The following is an 8,166-nucleotide window of genomic DNA, read 5'->3' on the forward strand; positions in this document are numbered from 1 at the left end:
TTCTATATATATATATATATAAGTTGCTATAGGGATTGCATGCATGTCTAAGTAGTGATTTGTAAAGAATTGTAGTGATTTTTATGAATCTTAGTACTTGTGTGTGAGTATGTAATGAAATGAGTAATTGGGGCTAAGATTAAGTTATGTATATATTGTGAATATGTATAGTGGTGAATGTGTGGTGATAATGTGGTGAAAATGGCCAAAGGAAAGTTTTGAGCCAAGTTGTGCAAATTTATATTTTATGGAAATGGGCTGTCGAGTGGCCAAATTATTATATATGTGCGTTTTTGCTATATAACTTGGTCAATTAAGTGTGTTAGGTCCTTTTGGCCTTAGTTTAAGGCCTTATGTGGTCTAATAAGATAATTAGATTGATTTGTGCACTTGAGTGTGTTAAATTTTTTTAAAGGGTGACTTTTTGTACTCTGGTGTCTAAATTTTGATTGGACCATTAGATCATGTCCAAACCTATCTCATTAGTTAGCTTATTGTAACATCCAGAAAAACTTTAAATCTAAAATAAATGATTAATTAATTTAATTATGTTTTTAAGTTGCTAATTGGATTTTTGGGTCATATTTGGCTCTAAATTGAGTTAGGATGGAAGTTGGATCAGATCGAGTGGCATCAGGGGGAAGGAAAAATGACATTTTGCACGTTGTATCATGAGCCATGGCTTACATGGCATGCGCCATGGTGTATGGCACAGACAAACAGCTTAAAAATACAAAAATAATTAAAAAAGGCAGTTTTGTGGGGGAAAGTCTTATAACATGAAGGGAAAGGCTACGGGCACTGCTAGGGCTTCATTTTGGGAGGATTTTAAAGCTAAATTAGGCCTTCAAACTTTTGAGTGAGTTTCCCACCCTTCTCCTCTAACTTTTCATCTCTTTTTTATGGAATTTAGAAGTGGGAGAATTTGCTCTGAATGAATTAAGCTATGAGTCTATATTTTAAAGATTTAAATTGACTTTAAAGGTTTGATTTAGGTTTTTTAACCTTGGATAAGTGGTAATATAAAGCTAAACTATTGTTTGGTATAAGTTAGACCAAGCCCTAGCTTGATTGTAGGGTTTTGAAGTTAGACAAGTTAAGATATTAAGTGTTATGTTGTGATAGAGTTAAAGGGAGGCTTGAGGGAAATGTGTGGACAAATTGTAATCTTGACAAGTCTCTTTGTTGAGAATATGAGTGAGAAGTGGGAGAATTGGGATGTTATTGATAGCTAATAGTGCTTATGTTAATTAAAAATTAACATATAGTACTTGTTGATGTAGATTGTGGTGTGGGAAACTTGCCTTAACATAAGAAGAGATTTAATACCACGGGTAACCCTTTTAGTGACAAAAAGGTTGAGCTAACTAGATAATTTACATAATTTATTACCTTGTATAAATTTTATATTTTAAACCCAATATTATTATGATATGAATATGTGGTGATTTTTGTGGTGATGGGGTAAAATACTAATACAAGTTCAAAAGAATGTTGTATACATATGGTGATAAGGTATATGTGATGTATCATGTAGTAATAGTGGTCACATAGTGTATGTGGTATTGATTTTGTTTTGGCCATATCGAGTGAAATTGGCATTAAGTGGCTAAATTTATGTTTGGTATGTTTTTAGTTGTTTAAATGCTCAATCAGGTATATTTTGGTTTATTGAACTTCATTCAAGCCTCAAAATAGGTTAATGGTATAAGTTTTGAATTTTTGGTAGTTGGATGCTTGAAAATCACTTTAAAACTTAACTTTTGCATCGTAGTGTCTAAAATTCCCATATGGTGTTGGATCATAATGAAATTGTACCATTAGTTAGCTTATTGAATAAGCTTTGAATGGGTGCTTGAATCACTCCAATCGAGCATCAGATGAGAAAATGGCACTCATTCAAAGTTCATCCTGAAAAGCTATCATGACAACATTTTTGCTATCATGACAGGGACACATGTGCTGTGGTACATGGTATAGTAGCAAAATTGGCCTCTCTTTACCACATGCCATGGTGCATGGACCATGAGTCGCGGCGCACATACTAAAATACTTAAAAAATGACATTTTTGGCCTTGTTTTTAAATATTTTTGCTTCCTGAGCTTTGATATGTACATGGTGTTCTTTACTTTCAATATGATTTATAATGGTGGTATAGAGAAGATTGGCTTGGTGAGTGAGTTCCTAAAGGTATTTTCAGATGAAATAATCGGATTACCTCTTGAGAGGGAAGTGAAATTTTCAATTGATTTGGTTCCTAGAACTAAACTAATATCAAAGGCCCCATATCGAATGTCACCATTAGAATTTACAGAATTAAAGTAGATTGAAAACTTACTGGACAAGGTGTTTATTAGACCAAGCATGTCACCCTGGGGATCACAAGTTTTACTTGTAAGGAAGAAGGATAGAAGTTTGCCTCTTTGTATTGATTATCAGCAACTGAACAAGGTAACTGTTAAGAACAAATATCCTTTGCTGAGGATTTATGATCTTTTAAGATTAGTTGGCTAGTGCCTCAGTCTTTTCCAAGATAGACTTGAGGATAGGGTACCATCAGTTGAGAGTTATTGTAGTAGATGTGCTCAAGATAGCTTTTAAAACTCGGTATGGCCACTATGAATTTTTGGTTATGCCTTTTCGTTTGATCAATGTGCCTGTAGTGTTTATAGATCTATGAGCCATATATTCAGGCTATACTTAGATCAGTTTGTTGTAGTCTTTATTGATGACATCTTGATTTATTTTGATGATGAGGAGCAATATGCAAAGCATTTGAGGACTGTGCTCTATATTCTGAAGGATAAGAAGTTGTTTGCCAAGCTCAATAAGTGTGAGTTCTGGCTACAAGAAGTCATATTTTCAGGACACATGGTATCTGCAGATAGGATTTATGTGGATCCGCGTAAGGTTGATGCAATGTTGAAGTAGGAACGTCCCAATTTAGTCATGGAGATATGTAGTTTTTTTGAGATTAGCTAGTTATTATCGAAAATTTAACGAAGGATTTTTCCAGATAGCTTCTCCTTTGACCAAGTTGACACTGAAGGATGAATGTTATATTTAGGATGACCGGTGTGAAATGGTGTTTCAGAAGCTGAAAGAGAAGTTAACTACAGCTCTAGTATTGATTATCTCTAACCTACATTTTCCATATGAGTATACATCGATTCATTGTTGAGAGGCTTAAGTTGTGTCTTAATGCAAGACAGTCGAGTAGTAGCTTATGCTTCTTGATAATTAAGACCGCATGAAGAGAATTATCCTACTCATGATTTAGAGCTTGCAGCCATGGTTTTTGCTCTAAATACTTGGCGCCATTATCTCTATGGTGCAGTGTTTAGTATGTTTAGCGACTATAAGAGTTTGAAGTATCTGGTAGATTAGAAGGAGTTGAATATGAGGTAGAGGAGATGGATGAAGCTTCTTAAAGATTACAATTTCAAGTTGAAATACCATCCAGGTAAGGTGAATATGGTTGCTGACACATTGACTAGGAAGACTTTGCACATGGAAAGTTTTAATGGTACAGGATAATAGATTGATAGAATCTTTTCTTAAGTCACAACAGGATATGCCACTAAAGGTGTTAGTTGCTACCTATTTCATATTGTTTTAGTAGCGATTTCTGGAGGAAATTGAGAATGGCACAGTTAGAATATGAATGTCTTCTTAAGATTAAAGCAGAAATTGAGGCAAACCAGGCTAGAGACTTTAGTTTCAATAATGATGGTTTTTAGTCTACCGTGACAAGATTGTTGTGCCTGATGATGCAGATTTGATGAAGGTTTTTTTGAATTAAGCTCATTATAGTATATACATGATCCATTCGAGAGCTATAAAGATATGTCAAGATATGATAAGGTATTAGTAGTAGCTAGGTATGAAGAGACTAACCGACTTTGTGACTTGGTATTTAACTTATCAGAAGCTTAAGATAGAGCATTAGAGGCCAGTAGGAATGTTGCAACCACTGATATCCCTAAGTAGAAATGGGATAGTATATTAATAGATGTCATATCTAGGTTGTCGATAATTCAGTTAGGGCACATTGCTATATCGGTGATTGTTGATAGGCTCACGAAGTCAGCTCATTTTCTAGCTTTTGAATTAGTGATTCTATAGAAAAGTTGGGCAAAAATCTATATTCGAGAAGTTGTGAGGTTGTATGGAGTGTTAAAGAATATAGTTTCTGATAGAGATATGAGGTTTACATCTAATTTCTTGGGAGCTTTACAATAAGTTATGGGTACTGAGTTGAGATTTAGTATAGCTCATCATCCTTAGATGGATGGATAAACGAAGAGAACTATATAGACTCTAGAAGATATGTTGAGAGTTTATGTATTGGAGTTAAAGAGTAACTGGGATAGCCATCTTCCTTTAGCTGAATTTGCTTAGAATAATAGTTACTACTCTAGTATTAAGATGGCATTATGTGAGGCATTGTATGAGAGAAAGTGTAGATCGCCTCTATATTGGATAGAGTTAATGAGAGGAGTATGTTGGGACTAAACATTATGGATTAGAAGACTTAGAAGATTGAGCTGATAAGGAAAAAGTTGTTAACGGCTCAAGTGGACATAAGAGTTATGTAGATAGGCAAAGAAGGCCATTAGAGTTTTTGGTGGGAGACCATGTGTTTCTGATGGTTATACCAGTTATAGGATTCGAGAGATTGATTAGAGTCAAGAAGTTCACTACTCAATTCATCGGTCCTTTTAAGATACTGGAGAGAATTGGACTAGTTGCTTTACCGTCCATAATTATCGAGTGTGCATGATGTGTTTCACATATCTCAACTCAAGAAGTATCAACCAAACCCTTCTCATGTCATAGAACTAGAAGAAGATTGAATTGCAGGAGAATTTGACCTATGGGGTTAAGCCAGAGTAGATCATGGATGTGACAGACAACTAGTTGAGGAATAAGACCATTTGATTTGTAAAAGTGTTATGGTGAGGCATGGTTTATGGTGACGCTACCACCTAGGAAAGAAGGGATAAAATGAGGCAACAATATCCCCACTTATTTCTACAGGTATATTTTTAAGTGTTTTATGAATTTTGTGGGGGAAATTCTTAAAAAGAGGAAAGAACTATAAAATCCTGATTTTTTTATCATCAAACTAGTTGCTAATTAAGAGTGGATTAGTAATTAGTGAGTGATTATAATTTTGGATGATAACTTGATAGTTTAATTCTTTAGGATGTTTTAATGAATAGATATAGGTGGAAGAACCATATTCTAAAATGAAGCATGTGTGTGGGTGAGGATTTTCCTTATTGTGCTACACGTTGTAGTACAAGCTGTTTGGTGCCATGACATATGGCATAGAAAATCAACTCATAAGTCATGGTCTGCTAGTGGGTATTGGAAAGAAACAAAAGAAAAGCATGAGCAGGGAGGAGAGGAGGAGAGAACTTAGCTAAGGTAAAGGTTTTTAGAGCATTAAAAAAGCATTTCTGACCGATAGCTTATCGGGTAATTCTTGAAGAGCCCATAGCTTCGATTCTACTATAATTTCTCTTAGTATAAGTTATAAAGAAATTGAATCGGGGAAATTTAAGGGGTTAATTTCTTATCCTATAATAATAAAAAGGTTCTTGGGAGTTAAACTAAGGCTTTGTAATTGATGTGGGGTTGAACGATAGAACTTTGAAGCTATAGGCTTAAATTTAGTCTAAATCAAAGGAAAAAGGGTGAAAATTGAGTAAAGTGAAATGAGATTGTTAGAAGTGATATAAAGTGACAACTGAGTGGTATAGACGTAAATTAGTTAAGTGAAAGTGAATGAGTGGCTAAATATAACTGTAAACGATAATTGAGTACTTTTGGTCTATTTAGTTAATTGACTAATTCTGTTAATTGTATGTAAGATTAGCATTCCATGTATAGAGTGAGAAAAGAAGCTTGTAGCAACTTGTAGTGGTTGTGAAGTCCACAGGTAACCTTTCTTGTAACAAAAGGGTTGAGGTAACCGAATAACTTTCTCTGTTTGATTATCTCTTATGACTTTCTAAAAGTATGATATCTATTGCATGAAACTATTTTAAACCAACCATCCTTTGACACATTGCATAGTTATTTCATGAAAGGGATTTTAGTTAAATAAATAGGTTAAATATATTGTTATGTACATATATGTATATATATTGAAATGTAAACATATGGGTTAAATGAAGCATAATCATAGGGGTGGGAGTTCACTCGTAGGGAGAAGTAGTGAAAGACCATATGGCATTATTCTCCTTAGTACTCGTGCAGTGTTGGAGAACTGTATCTCTTTAATACCTTTTAAGGAGCAGTGTTGGAGATGATCTTCTTAGTGCCTGTTAGGTGCAGTGTTGGAGATTTGGACCCTTTAGCATTGTGATGTGACATTGTAGCCAAAACACCCCTATTATGTGTAATGGGGAAAACCATAGTCCAGAAGTGAGATAGAACACAATTGGCTGAGTGATTCTATCATTGAAGATGTGCTTAGGGCTAATAAGTATGTGTGCGTTAATCTAGGGTAAGCTTATGGTTTCAATTTGGGTGATTCAAAGATTCAATGGTAGAGATCATGCTATTAATGATGAATATCGTGAAAATGGCTTATAAAAGTGGTGATTAGTGGTGAAATAGTATATTGGTGTAGTGCTTTGAGGTGAAATCTATTATATATGCTATGTTTAATTGTATATTATACTATATTTACTTAAATTACTTATGATAATTGGTAGTAGAGAGTTTATTCAATGAGGTGAATGGTGGTAACATCCTGAATTTCAATCTTAAGAAGAGTTTTGCTAATCAGGGGTAAATTAGTGATTTGTGGATTGATTGTGTTTAGGTGTTGAGTTAGTATGTTATATGGTTTTGGATGTTGTATTGATAGGATTCAAGGGTAGAAGGCAATCTAGGGCAAAAACGCACAAGCACAGTGAGATTGAACTCATCATGCCGTGCGCTGTGGCAGAAGATGCATACGTGCGGCGCATTGTCCAAGGATCACTTAAAGCTAACATGATATGCTCATGAAATCAAAAGGAAAAAGGTTGGAAACATATCTGGAGGTGTGGAGATGTTCAGCTTGCTAGAGCAACATATCTGGAGCTCGAGAGTTTGCTTCGATTAATAACTTGCTAGGTAAGTTTCACACAATCCCAAGCTTCAATTCCACCCCTTTTTCATTGAATTTCATCGGTTGAGAAATCAAATCATGAGTTCTCAGAAGTTGTAATCTAACAGAAAGGGTTAAAATGAGATATCAAGTGCAAAACTAAGGTTTTATAACTAGTATGTAGTTGAATTGTTAGGCTTTGAGAGTTTAAGCTCAAAATGACCCTACAAGTTAGGTTAAAGGAAGAATTGGTTGAATAAATGTGTTAAGGGGTTGTTATGGTTGTTTGAGTGGCCTATAGGGCTAATGACTATAAATAATGGATAAATGAATTTAAAAGAGTTCAATTGAACTATTTTGCGTGTTATGTAGATTGATTCAGTTTAGCCGAATCAATACTTGTGAAAAGTGTTGGGAATTGATTGAGGGGTACTGTGTTATATAGATTGAGCACCTGTGAAATTACTCGTGAGAATCTGCACCTGATGAAACCCTAAGTCGCTTTAGGCCATCAATGAAAACTAGAATGTACTCGGGAGCATTCTAGGTCATCTTCCAAGAGAGCAATGCATACAACTTATGGTTCAATTGCTAACAAATTAAGGGAATGAAGATATATTTCAGCTATGTCTAAAATACAAAACTAAATGTTTATAATTTTCTGATTTAAATGGTTGATGTGAATGATGAGATGATGAGCTCAAGTTAGAATCCTTTGTAATAATCCTTGAATTCCAGAATTGCAACCACACATGTAATGACAATTAGCTTAATGAAGAAACTCTAAAACCTTTAAAGTGTTGTGAAACATTGCATCCAATGATCATTATGAATTTAAGCCAAGTGGAGTGAAATTGACATGTAAATCAGCCTTGTTCATAGCCATTCAATTCAGACCAAATTAAATGGTAGAAAAACTTCTCAAACCAATTCATATAAACACATATGGATCTAGCTTGAAATATGGAGAAATCTGAACAAGATATCAAGAACATATGAACACATTCAAGAACACTCAATTGAATTCATACATTCCAGAACTGAAATACAAATCAAA

The sequence above is a fragment of the Prosopis cineraria genome, unplaced genomic scaffold (assembly GCF_029017545.1).
Source record: "Prosopis cineraria cultivar Desert tree isolate PC_DT_omini unplaced genomic scaffold, ASM2901754v1 PC1, whole genome shotgun sequence".
Taxonomy (NCBI): domain Eukaryota; kingdom Viridiplantae; phylum Streptophyta; class Magnoliopsida; order Fabales; family Fabaceae; genus Prosopis; species Prosopis cineraria.